A 13,802-nucleotide genomic window follows, 5' to 3' on the forward strand; every position below is an offset into this window, starting at 1 on the left:
TATCTGGCGTATGGCGAGCACCTGTGTCTGTGGTAGAGCGTTCACCCATAAATCCCGCCTGGTACTGCCCCACGAACTCTCTTGCAATTGGTATTAGTCGGCGGCATAAAATTTGGGAGAGTATCTTGTAGTTCAGCAATGTAATTGCGCGGTAGTTGCTACAATCCAGCTTATCGCCCTTTTTGTAGATGGGACACACGACACCTTCCATCCACTCCTGCGGCAAAACTTCCTCCTCCCAAATCTTGGTAATGACCCAGTGCAGCGCTCTAGCCAGTGCCTCACCACCGTGTTTAAATAGCTCTCCTGGTAGTTGGTCAACCCCAGGGGCTTTGTTGTTCTTCAGCCGGCCAATCTCCTCCTGGATTTCCTGGACATCCGGAGCCGGTAGAATTATGTCCTGCGCGCGTTCTCCCAGGTCCATCACCATACCGCCATCTTCTTCTGCCACATCGCCATTCAGGTGTTCTTCGTAGTGCTGCCGCCACCTTTGGATCACATCACGCTCGTTCGTAAGAAGGTTCCCGTTTATGTCCTTACACATATCAGGCTGTGGCACGTGGCCCTTACGTGAACGGTTTAACTTCTCATAGAACTTTCGTGTGTTATTAGCGCGGTACAGTTGCTCCGTTTCTTCACGGTCTCGATCTTCCTGCTGGCGCTTTTTCCTCCAGAAAATCGAGTTTTGTCTGTTCCGCGCCTGTTTATATCGTGCCTCGTTCGCCCTCGTGCGGTGTTGCAGCAATCTTGCCCATGCTGCATTCTTCTCTTCCACTAACTGCTCACATTCGCCGTCATACCAGTCGTTTCTCTGATCCGGGGGCACCGTGCCAAGTGCAGCGGTTGCGGTGCTACCAATGGCGGATCGAATATCTATCCAGCCATCTTCAAGAGACGCTGCTCTTCCGTTGGAAGTGCCACTTCCAGCTGCTGCGCGTATTCTTGGGCTAGTCTACCGTCTTGTAGCCGCGGCGTCCGACTTCGACGCGTGTTGTATACCGTCGAGAGTTTTGAGCGCGGGCATACTGCAACGAGGTAGTGGTCGGATTCAATATTCGCACTGTGGTAAGTGCGGACGTTCGTGATGTCGGAGAAGAATTTACCGTCGATTAGAACGTGGTCGATTTGGTTTTCCGTTACTTGGTTAGGTGATCTCCATGTGGCCTTTGTAACCGTTCAAGAAAACACTCTGAAGAAGTGCGACAAACGCAGTGGCTTAAGCGCCACCCTCGTTACCGAGAGACCACTGGTCGTGTTAAGGATTGCCCGACTAAGCTGTTTTAAGCATTAAGATTTAGAACGGTGCTGGCGGTCCGGGAGTTCATCGGACGAGGGGTGCACCAACATCGCACGATGTTTTTGCCAACAGTGGCGGCGAGGCAAAAAAGATCCTCGGGTGGGCGTTGCACGCTGCCACCGACCGTGCGGAAATAGCTCCAATCCTTGATGGCCGAAATATAGATGCGGGGGAGGGTATCGGCTGGTCCAGTACGCTACCAGATCATTCGTCGCCGAACGCAGGAAGGCTGGAAAGGGTCCACTCCGTCCGTTTGACTGCCAAGGAACTGGCGGGCCAGGATGAGCATGGTCGTCACCGTAATCGTCTTCACGTGGACGAATTCCAAAAAGATGGCGGGAAAATGCCAACGAGCTTGTCGCTCGGATAAAAAAGCGCCCGTTGGACGCTATGTTCCAACGAGAAACGAAATTAAAATAAATTCCAATAAATGAATTCACTTGTCATAATTACCTTTTGTACAGATTTAGAATTGCACAAGAGCGCAGAGTTTTCGCTTCTTGTGATACTCTAGTCGGAAACTAATTTAATAGGGAAAAATTAAATACAATTATTGTTTTACGTTTCACTCATTAATCACTTGAACTTTTTTTTAATTAAATTAATTGAAATTGAAAACCAACCTTTAATTAGGAAATGGAAAAACACTATCACTGAAACTAACAGTCCGCACTCTAGCCGATATAATTTAGAAATGGCTGAGTGGAACTTTTAGAAAATCTAAGGAACCCTAAAATATATGTCCATTATGAATATTAAACTAATACAACTAAATGATGTTTTAGACGAGTAAACCACAGTTTATTTCATTGCAGTATTAAAAGGCCATCTACGTTTAATCCGCAAAGTATTCATTAGTTCGATATAAATATAAAGCTTTTATCCGAAATAATTGAGCTTTTTTATAACAGATATTTATTCTAATGGTGCTGTTATGTAAATAGTTCCTAAAATAAATATTTTTTTCCGTTGCTTAAAATAATTCATTTTTTTGTACTGTTTAGAAATAGTTTTATATCGACAAGTGGCAAAACGTTACACCTTGTGGATATTTTTGCGGGGAAAGAAGGTGCTTCGGACTACCATTCCGCGGGAGGCTGCGAAGTTTATGCATCATTGGCCGTTGTCATTCGATGCGGTGTGCAGACTATCCGGTCCGATGACCGGTCTATACATTTCCTCCCTTCCTACCTGTGCGTTCATGTCACCGATGACGATTTTGACGTCCCGCAGTGGGCATCCATCGTATGTCTGCTCCAGCTGTGCGTAGAACGCTTCTTTCTCGTCGTCGGGTCTCCCTTCGTGTGGGCAGTGCACGTTGATGATGCTATAGTTGAAGAAACGGCCTTTAATCCTCAGCTTGCACATCCTTGCGTTGATTGGCTGCCACCCAATCACGCCTTGGCGCATCTTACCCAGCACTATGAAGCCGGTTCCCAGCTCGTTGCTGGTGCCACAGCTTTGGTAGAAGGTAGCCGCTCGATGCCCGCTTTTCCACGCTTTCTGTCCTGTCCAGCAAATCTCCTGCAGCGGCACGACGTCGAAGTTGCGGGGATGTAATTCATCGTAGATCATCCTGTCGCAACCTGCGAAACCTAGCGATTTGCAATTCCATGTTCCAAGCTTCCAACCGTGATCCTGTATTCGTCGCCTAGGTCTTTGCCGATTATATCGAGTCGCATTATCTCTTATATTGTTCGTAATGATTGGTTTTCTAGGCGGCTTATTGGGCCTGCGCAAACCTCCTGTCTCGTCGGAGGGCCGTCGTGTCAGGGCTGTTTAGCGTCCCACCTAACACCAGGACTTGGGCTTGTGCGCTTTGAGCGGCACACGGTCGCTTTGGTGGGGCCTACTTGCGGATACATGCAGCTTTTTATAGAGGTTTAACAGGGCCCACTGTCAAACCCCACCACATTCTAGGCAAGCCCCACAATTCGCAGATGGCCTGGGGAGGGATCGTCAAGCCCTTGGACATAGTCCCTGCTGCCCGAAAAGCCTTCGGACAAACACACCGTGTAATATATACCAGAAATTAAAATGTGCATATCTCCAGATTTAGTTATAAAAAAATAATTCCCTTACTAGATCTTTGCAAAATAGAAGTCTAAACGATGTAAAAAATTAAAAATTAAAAAATGGTTTATGAATCACTTTTTCTGGCAGCAGTTCATTTGACAGAACTCTTGGAGGAAGGATTACTCGGGAGAGTAATTATTCAAAATTCTTGCAAAAGGAATTGCTGGTGGTGAAGTTTCGCACAATTCCTGTGGATGACATAAATCAGACTTCTATGAGAAGGAATTTCCCAGAGATCCTCGGATAATAATTTCTCCAAAATGGTACCGGAAGGGTTTCCTGGATTTGATCCATTCTCAATGGCGCATGCCTTCCCGGGGAGTAATCAACCATGGTTTCATGGTTTGAACTCATAACTTTTTTTCTTAACTTCTTCTGTCTCTTTTTGATGAAATCACTAGCAGCTTTCGTAAAACGGGCTTAGTGGTCTATCGAAAACCGCTTCTGCCCTAATAAGTAGGTGATCACGGGTTCACTTTCAGGCTCGTCCCTTTCCTATCTCGTATCCCAATCTTAGTTCTTTCTCTGTCAAACCTTTCACAATAACAATTCAAGAACCTTCCGTGACATCTATGAGAAGTCATATATAGATATATAGAATTCTCTGCATCTTTCTTATGTAAGGTGTCCATTAGAGTGATTCAAATTTTGACTTTTTCGCTCCCCTGTGCTTAAACGATTGTTTTTGCTATTTGAATAGTCCTCCCAAATTTTTAGCTGATTTGGATGTAATTTGATTGTGCACGCGCCATTTGAAGGTTATATGAAAATTACTATGAGAATTGCCACTTATGTAAAGGATAGTTTCGTGAAGCAGCCCGGAATCTATTTGAATATATTTAAAGTATCGCTATCATAGAATAGATCCTAAGCTGAAAGTCAGTTGTTGTTGCGAAGCAATCTAACTTTTGTGAGCAAAATTATAAAGAAAACAAAAATGCTCATTATTGATATTGATGTTATTCTTTTACGTGTTAAATTGAATTTCCCACAATTCAGTATTTCCCTAATAACTTTTGTTGCCAGTATCAAATCGTTTAGCAACAACGACGATATTTTCCCTTGGTCAATTTCCTATATTGCTAACGTATTCATACATTTTTAGAGTTTAATGGGCAATGATGGGGAACGGTTTTTCACAAAAGTTGCTGTTTTCATAGTAATTTTCATACAAGCTTCAAATTGCTTGTGCTCAGTCAAATTACATCCAAATTAGCTAAAAATTTAGGACGATTATTAAAATAGCAAATGCCATCGTTTAAGCATAGGGGAGCAAAAAAGTCAAAATTTGAATCACTCTAGTGTCCATCTAACCATCCCTCCCCTTCCTCAACATTTGCAAAGACGTGGCCAGGGCAGATCTCGACTGCAGGGGAATACCGTACCTCTATTTAATAGTCTCGTCTCGTCATAGTAATGTAAATATGGTAACAAAGGAATAACTATGTGGGACGCATTGCCACATTCATTTACCCAGGTTTACCTTAAAAATTTCACCAACGCTAAATGTGGTAAAGAAGGCTCTGAACAAGCTGAAAAGCTGCTGGGAAGGACCAGATCCTGGTCGAGCTTCTCAAACACGGAAGTGAGCAGCTGCATCAATCGATTCACCACATTATCTAGAAAATATGGGTAGACGAAGAACTGCCTACCGGCTGGTTGGAAGGGGACATACTGGAGTGTGCCAATTACGAAGGGATTATCCTTCTGAACTCGGCGTACAAAATTCTGTCGCGTTTTCTGTTTAACAGAGTGGTTTTCGAGACCGTTATAAAACCAAAAATGATACTTAAGATATGCTTCTGGGCTTGGCTCGGGGGAATGAAGGAACATCACACAAGACCGACGATTATGGAGTATTTTTTTTATTATGCTTTTCGAATAGTAATCTTATCTCATTGATCATTTCTCTAAGAAGTACAAATAGAATGAGCATACTCATGAATTCCCACACTTATTTTTCTAGCTAATCAAAATACATATGTTAATATAAAATCCACAAAATGACATTTATATTGCATACAGTTTCCAGTCGTTAATGTATTCACTTCCAAAATATCAAGTTGTTTACTGCCAAGACTAGCTTTTTTCAATGTAATTGATGTGAGCATTTTCCATTCAACACGCTTTGTGGAGTCTCTCGCAGCTCTCAATCTTAAACTATTTATATGTTTCATGGTCTGTGAAGCGCATATTTATGAGCCGTCATTTAGATAGCAATCTGTCCTAATTTCAACAAGCGGTACTCAAATGATCAAGATAAGATCGAAAATAAAGATTGCGGTGCGGCTCGAAATGGATCAATCGATTATCGAAACCTTTCAATGCTTCCCATTTCTGGCATCGTCGCGTCGATCGATAAACGGAGGTGCTCTTGGGAAAAACGTTAGCCAGTGTGGCTGGGTTACATGAGATGCATGAAGGAATGTTCGTGCAAGGACCCCCTACCGGTACGGTAGTTAAGGCCATTTATGCCGTACCTTGCCAGAGGAGTATCAAACCAGTAAATATTCAAATGATATGCATCGAAATAGGTATAACAACTTAGCTGTACATTTCATTGTCTAGCAGCAAGGGATCGGACAATTATTACTGTAAGATTTTTTAAAATTAAAATTGTCCTAAAAAATTAATAAACAATGTCCGACCGTCTCCATCGCATGACTTTACATAATTAGCACAATTACCGGGGACTTATGTATGAAAAAAAAAAAAACTTTGAGCTCCCACTTGCCATAAGACGATTTTGTACTATTCCATTTACTTCCACTACTTTATAGTACCTTTGATACATACGTATTTCGACCTCAACAGTAAGGCCGTCTTCAGTGTCTCGTACTTGACTCGACTAAATCTTCAATGACTATAGTCGAGTCAAGTACGAGACACTGAAGACTGTTTTGGCCGAAATGCGTATCTGTCAAAGGTACAATAATTTAGTGGAATTAAATGGAATAGTACAAACTCACCTTATAACACGTGAATAGATTCTACTAAAATAAAAAAAAATACTTATCAGCTTTGAGTGGTTGAAAACCCCCGACAAATCATTTACCTAATCAGTATATCGCCCCTAAGAAAGGATTCATAAAGTAAGTTACGCAAGAATAGGAAATTTCCAATCCGCGTTCCCCATTCCCTTCGTCATATTTCTTGCATTAAACCTATAGAACTTTTGTATGACTCGTCACGCTGCTCGGAACCCCGTCTTTTCTCTAAAAGTATCTCGTATTTCATGGATGGCTGATTATCTTGATCAGAGGTGGAAATCTGTCTTCAAGCATTTGGAGTCTTAGGGGAACAATCTTTCAGAAAAGAACTCTCTTAATGATGAAAGAAAGAAGCCGAGTTACCTGAGACGTGAATTTCTGTCAATCTTAATTATGTCTAACTAGTAGGTATGAGGTCAAGTTAATTCACGAGATGAATGAGTTGATGACAATGGATCAAGATCGCTCATGTTAGATAGATAATTATAATAGAGTGGCTTGAGCAGCTTATGCCTTTTTCGTAAAGTAAGGTATGCCGCTAGACTTTCTGTTGTTTATGACATATAATTTTAGCGGCTTATCTATCTGCAGTAAAGTTAACTTGACATCAACATTCTGAGGTTAAAATCCTTAACCGATTGAAATTAGGTGAGTTCAGTAGTAGTAGTAAAATTCTTCTTTATTTAAAACATGTTTTGTTCTACAATCATTTTTATACATGTACAGTGATCGGCCGGCTTGGCACCTCCAACTTTAGATTTAGAATTCTGATAGTTTACCTGCAGTGAGCGATCTGATAAATAATTTTGGATCAGTTTAATAATGTACAGAGGAAAATTATTCATCAATATTACAATCAAACCTTCATGCCAAACACTGTCAAATGCTTTCTCTATATCAAGAAGAGCAACTCCAGTCGAATATCCTTCAGATTTGTTGAGCCGAATTAAGTTCGTAACTCTTAATAACTGATGAGTGGTTGAATGCCCATGGCGAAAACCAAATTGCTCATCAGCAAAAATAGAATTGTCATTAATATGAACCATCATTCTATTTAAAATAATCTTTTCAAACGGTTTGCTTATTGAAGAAAGCAAACTGATTAGGTGATAACTAGAAGCCTCAGCTGGATTTTTGTCCGGCTTCAAAATTGGAACAACGGCGTTTTTCCATTTATCTGGGAAGTATGCCAATTGAAAACATTTGTTAAATAAATTAACCAAAAAGGATGAAGAGCTCTCAGGAAGTTTTTTGATAAGTATGTAGAAAATACCATCATCACCGGGGGCTTTCATATTTTTAAATTTTCTAGTAATAGATCTCACTTCATCCAAATTAGTTCCCAACGAAGGGTTAAAAACATTATCTTGGTTGAGAATGTCTTCGAAGCTCCGTGTAACCTGATCCTCAATTGGACTAGTGAGACCTAGACTAAAATTATGGCACTCTCGAACTGCTGAGCAAGTTTTTGAGCCTTTTCGCCATTTGGTAATAAAATTTTATTTCCTTCTTTAAGCGCTGGAATTGGCTTTTGAGGTTTTTTTTAAGCATTTTCGTTAATTTCCAAAAGGGTTTCGATCCAACTTCGAAATGTTTTTTAATTTCATTTTGCAAAACTCGCCAAATAACTTTCAACGCGGGATCGCGAGTTCTTTGTTATTGCCTTCGCCTCACATTTTTAAGACGGATCAGTAGCTGAAGATCGTCGTCAATAATAATGGAGTTGAATTTAATTTCACATTTAGGAATTGCAATGCCTCTGGCTTCGACAATTAAATTTGTCAAAGATACGAGAGTATATCAATATCACTTTTGGTATCGAGAGGAATATCAACATCAAAATTCCTATCGATAGGGGAAGTGCACCGGTTTTGGCCAACTTAGTGCCTAATTTGGCCAACCCTGAAAAATACATATTTTTCCAAAATAATCAATCAGTTGAAAGCAGCGTTGAAGGATGAGGGATATATCTCTTGTTGGAACTAATAAAACCCTTGCGAATTGATTTATTTTTGTAGTTATTCGCATGGCCAAATTAGGAACATGGTCATAACCGGTACAGTTCCCCTATACGTTTTATATAAATCCCAATCAGCTCTATAATAATTCAAGGTAGAACTGATAGGATTATAAATGGCTTCTTGTGAGATTTCAAACGTCACAGGAAGGTGATCAGAGTCAAAGTCAGCATGAATTAACAATTGGCCACACAGCTGACTTGAATCGATTAAAACTAAATCAATTGTAGAAGGATTTCGACTGGAAGAAAAACATGTTGGTCCATTGGGATATAGAATAGTATAATATCCCGCAGAACAATCTCCAAATAAAATTTTACCATTGGAATTGCTTTGAGCATTATTCTATGAACGGTGTTTGGCATTGAAGTCACCAATTATGAAAAATTTGGATTTGTTGCGAGTTAGAATTTAAAGATCAGCTCTCAACAAATTTCTTTGCTGCCCATTGCATTGGAAAGGCAAGTAGGCTGCAATAAAAGAGAATTTATGTTTGATACGTCTATTAATGACAGTGGCGACCCCACCACAGGCGCTGTCAAGACGATCAGACGATTATTTTCCGTTGAAGAATGGGTATGAAAGTCATTCATCGTCGGTAACTTTTCAGAGATGAAATTTTGTCTGCCCGCAGCGATGCTTGCATAGGTGGCGTGTTTGATAATTTAGAATTTGACGAACTGTTCGTTACCCGGTGAGAGGTAGGAGCACAATTTGTTCGTTGATTGTAGTGGGTATGAATTGCTCGACCGGCAAATGATTGCGGATTTTGGGCGTTTGAAATATGTTTTCCCGGCGAATCTGGGATCCTATTGGAATTTCCTGTCATCAATTTTGCGTGAAGGGCATTCCCAGAAATTGGATTTATGATTGCCCCCACAATTGGCACATTCAAATTTATTGGAATCTTCTCTCACAGGACAGGCGTTCTTGGCGTGAGAGGTTCCACCACAATTCATGCATTTAGCATCCACGTGACAATGTTTAGTTCCGTGATCCCACTTTTGGCACTTACGGAACTGAGTGGGTTCTTGGAAATATCCCCCAGTCCTGCGGAAATGTTCCCATGTAACACGGACATGGGACATAATACAGGCCTTTTCCAAACTTTTTATATTATTTAGTTCATTTTTGTTAAAGTGAACTAAATAAAATTCTTGAGAAATACCCTCCTGGGAAGTACCAGAGCGAGAATCCTTTTTCATCTGGACTGGTGAAAATCCAAGTAATTCAGAAATTTCAATTTTAATCTCATCCAGTGATTTGTTTGGATATCTTTCAAGGCGACTTTGAACAATCGCTCAGTTTTGTCGTCGTATGTGAAGAATTTATACCGCTTCTCAGTTAAATACTGAAGAAGACGTTTGCGATCGTCAAAGAATCCCGGTAAAACATGGCAGTCACCCTTTCTGGCAATCTGAAATGAAACCTTGATCCCCTGAAGGTTACTCAAAATCTCATTCCTAAAGCCATAAAACTCAGCAACAGATACCACAACTGGCGGAATCCTTTGCTTTTTCGCATGGATCGAATCACCTGGGCTAGAGGTAGATTCGATTTGCTCAATTTCATCATTAATCAAATCGAACTGATTGCTCAGTTCGATATGAGAAGAATTATTTTTAATATTAGGCTTAGAAGGAATATATGAAGTCTCCAGCTTAATTCTATTTTTTCCGCGCTTTGGCAGGACGGTCTTGAAACCTTGTTTCTTTGAAGGAAGTGGAGAATTCTGAGGCTCAACCTTCCTCTTGTTTTTAATAATGCTCATTGCTGAGCGTGGAGACGTGACCTTCTAAGAGTTTTTTTCCCCAGAACGGTGTCCCTGCAGGATTACCACCGCTTGTCGGAATTTTACTACCGCAAACGGGTTGAACGTAAAACGAAAGCACGGGTCCCTGCAAAGATCATAACGGGTTTTTGCGTTTTTTATCCTGAAAAGATCGGGTCTACTGTCTCCGCCTCCGTCTATAACGTTCCACGTTCGGCTGCGTCCCTTTCTACAGCGCGATCGAACCCAGCCTTCAGCATGGTTTTGCTTTGTAGCCGCACATCTTACTAAGAAAGTTTTGTTACACTGGGGTCGTCTTTTACATGGTTTCTTTTAGCTTATTTCTGGTTTTTGGATTTGATGGAATTTTTAGTTGATCCTACGCAAATATTCGCAGAACAAATAATTAAAATAAGTTGGAAATAAGCATATTCAAGTTTTCCTTTAGAAACGATGCATATCGATCTTGTGGCATGTAAAAGGAAGACTCAAAATGTTTATAATGTTACTGTCCAGCAGTTGTGAAAAGATTGCAGTACAACTGTCGACTTGAGTAGGAAATCATTTAACGGTATGAAGCATATTTCAAATGCGCAGACATATCGTATCATCATCATGGGGCAAAGATGTATCACAAGAAATGAACCATGGCTTTCTTATGTTGTATGGATTCGAAAAAAGCAACAGATGATACATATGTTGCATGAATTTCATCCTGATGTCACTTCATTGTCGTTTGTGATACAAATTTTTCTTCTTGCTCCTCTATTCACCAAAGGATCACGAAAAATAAGGTTTTGCAGCGTCTCTTTATAAATGCCATCTGGATAACCGATAGGTAGGGCTGCTTACATGCATTGATAAAACCTTTCAAGAATTTCAAATCCCATAGCGATCGCATGAATCTTTTATAAGTTCAATGAATGCTACATATGACATGACAAAATAAATGTTGGTGCTTCATAACCTTTCAAAAATGCTGCAAAAGTTATCACAGATCTATGTATGTCGCATATACACGACTTCGACTTGTTGCACTTCGAGAAAGAGGGAAAAAACTTTCTCACTTATCTAAGAAGACGATAAAAATCCATCACATGCTTAATTCGTATGGGGGCAGTTGAGTTGATTTATTTTATTCATATTTTGTAGCTATGTTACGGTGTTCAGCTCTTGAAGTACTAAAGTACAAAAGGAGTGAGAGGTCTATGTCTAGTCTGAGGCTAGAGAGTGAGATCCATTCTAAATGTCACGTGTCATTTGACATAATGTCATTTGATTGACAGTTTTACTCTTACGCCTCGTATATACATACATATTTACAGCAATGTCATGTTAGAAAAGAGTTAAAAGTTTGTCATATCTCATGAACTGATATTTAGCTTCTAAAAATAGTTCTCGGAAAATTATAACAATTAAAGCAAATGACATATTACAACACTGCTCACATGTGCCGTTTTTTATAGGTCTCCTGTACTTGTTTAAAACGTGCATTTATATGGAACTGATTATATTAATTTTGATACTTGGCAGCATGATTTATGCAACCTTCTACTAAATAGCTGTAATAGATGTTGCTTATCACACTTTCCAGAAGTATAATATGTATTCTAAAATGAATCAAATGTCACACGGATTCATCCTTCGTTATGTGGCAGACTGCATCTTGCTAAACGTGACATTATTTAACATAAGATTTTACGTATCTCAGAAGAGAGCAGTTGAGTTGAGATAAAAAGAGAAATTGAAAATCGTTCTCTTGATTTACCAAAACATAAAACACGCAAAAAATCAATGACAAACGATGAAAATCATAAACAGCTCGTGAGAAGCTAATACATGTCCGTGTTTCTGATTTTCAGCGTGTAAAATAATATGAGAGGTAATGCATAATTGTGCTTGTCAAACGATAAATGGCAGAGAAATAGCCTTGAGCCAAATGTGGATATACTTTGAGCACGGAATGGAAAGGTTGCTCAAACTTCATGTAAAATGTGTAGAAGGATAACTCAAAAGCCTCAAGAAACTGCGAATTGATTTTTTAAATAAATATACAAGCGATTACTTGAAAAATAATGACGTGAGGGATTCTACTAGTTTAAATACAACCAGACAATTTTCTGCGAAGTCGCTTAGTTTGAATGTTCTTGAAATTATAAAATGAATACGTATTGATATCGAACGATCGGTTCAGCATGTAAACGTATGTATGGATTCCTGGTTTTATAAAAGGGTAGTGTAATTCAAAGTATTAGCATCCGAGTTTTTTTTATTAAGAAAACCATAAAAATATTTGATTTAAATTATGTCTTACTGGTCCCCGAAAGATCAAGGGGGGGGGAGTGCAGTATAATAAAAACTTAATATTAAGATAAAAGAAAATAAAAAAAACTCAAAATAATTCGATTCTTTTTGTTGCCCCATTAAAATACTATTTTTGAGCAAAAAAAATCCGAGTGGGGGAGGTATAATTGTTTTTAAATATTTGTATCGGCCAAATTATAATTCTATTTATGTGTTCTTCCAGGAGAGGTCCATCCTACAGTTAGTAGAAATATAGCTGGGCTAAACTAACGTGTTATGACGAGCATGACGTCATGATTTCAATGAAAATAGTTAAGGGGTGTGATGTCATATGCGCCTGATACAAAACGAACGCAACCATGCTTCCTTTAGATTCCACTATCCTTTAGATTCTACTATCTATAGATTCCACCATGTAGTACGTCCTGTGTGAAGTAAACACATCTTTGTGTTATTGATTTTTAGCGTGAAGAACACCGCTACATCAACACACTGCTCTCGCGAGAATAATATTTTTATCAATGTCAAATGCAACAAAGTTGCATTACATTGCAGTAAAATACAATCTCTTACTCGTATAACCGTGAGAGAGCTTGAAATCATTGATGACGATGGGCCTGGGAGAACACATTTTATGCGCGTGCTCTGTTTATGTTTTGAACGCCGGCGATTACGTTCCAGCTGGTCCGATTTGAGAGGACTGTCTTTCCAGTCATTCTTGGACGTTCGGTTCGTTAGGTTCAGAACAGCTGGAAAGTGAGTCCATGCGGTGTTCGGTGAACAATCTATGCGCGAAGGTCATTCACGCTTTTTATTTCTTTTCAAAATTGGTAATGGAATACACATCGATCTCTACGTGCACGTGCATATCGCAGAGGGTTTAGTAACTTGTGGAATATTTGGTGTCTAGCGAGGATGAGAGTACGTGTTTCGTACTTGCGTTCAGAAATGTTCATGTTCCTAAACTATATTGCACTGGCAACAAAACGACATGTCGGGAGTCTATACAACAGTAATAGCTATTAGTCTTCGAGGTTTAGTGATTCACATGCCTGGACAAGCCGGTAATAAATAGTAGCTGCTCTGTTACGTCTCATCATCTCTCACTTTACCTGCGTTACTTTCACCGAGTGGCCGAGTGTATCGTTGTTATCAGGTTGTTATTACTTTTAATTTACATAAATTAATGAGAAAATGATAAAACCTTAACGGTTTATGGGAATCGATCACGACACGACATCTGGGATTGAATTTGAATATTCGACGGTTTTTCAAATAGTAAGCTTAACATTCATCAACGCTATTGTGAAAAACGCCATACTTGTTTAAACCTTTGAGAGTGCTGC

At 39.7% G+C, this 13,802-nt stretch overlaps 1 long non-coding RNA gene across 1 annotated transcript; it reads right to left on the bottom strand.

Annotated features, from left to right (window-relative positions):
• Positions 1 to 1,378: 1,378 nt before the first annotated feature.
• LOC134216070 (uncharacterized) lies at positions 1,379 to 1,980 on the bottom strand. Its single transcript, XR_009980465.1, has 3 exons — positions 1,921 to 1,980; positions 1,751 to 1,818; positions 1,379 to 1,685 (listed from the first exon to the last, which is right to left on the bottom strand). It is a non-coding gene; the product is annotated as an uncharacterized LOC134216070 (long non-coding RNA).
• Between the last annotated feature and the right edge of the window lie 11,822 nt (positions 1,981 to 13,802).

Source organism: Armigeres subalbatus, chromosome 2 (genome assembly GCF_024139115.2).
Source record: "Armigeres subalbatus isolate Guangzhou_Male chromosome 2, GZ_Asu_2, whole genome shotgun sequence".
Taxonomy (NCBI): domain Eukaryota; kingdom Metazoa; phylum Arthropoda; class Insecta; order Diptera; family Culicidae; genus Armigeres; species Armigeres subalbatus.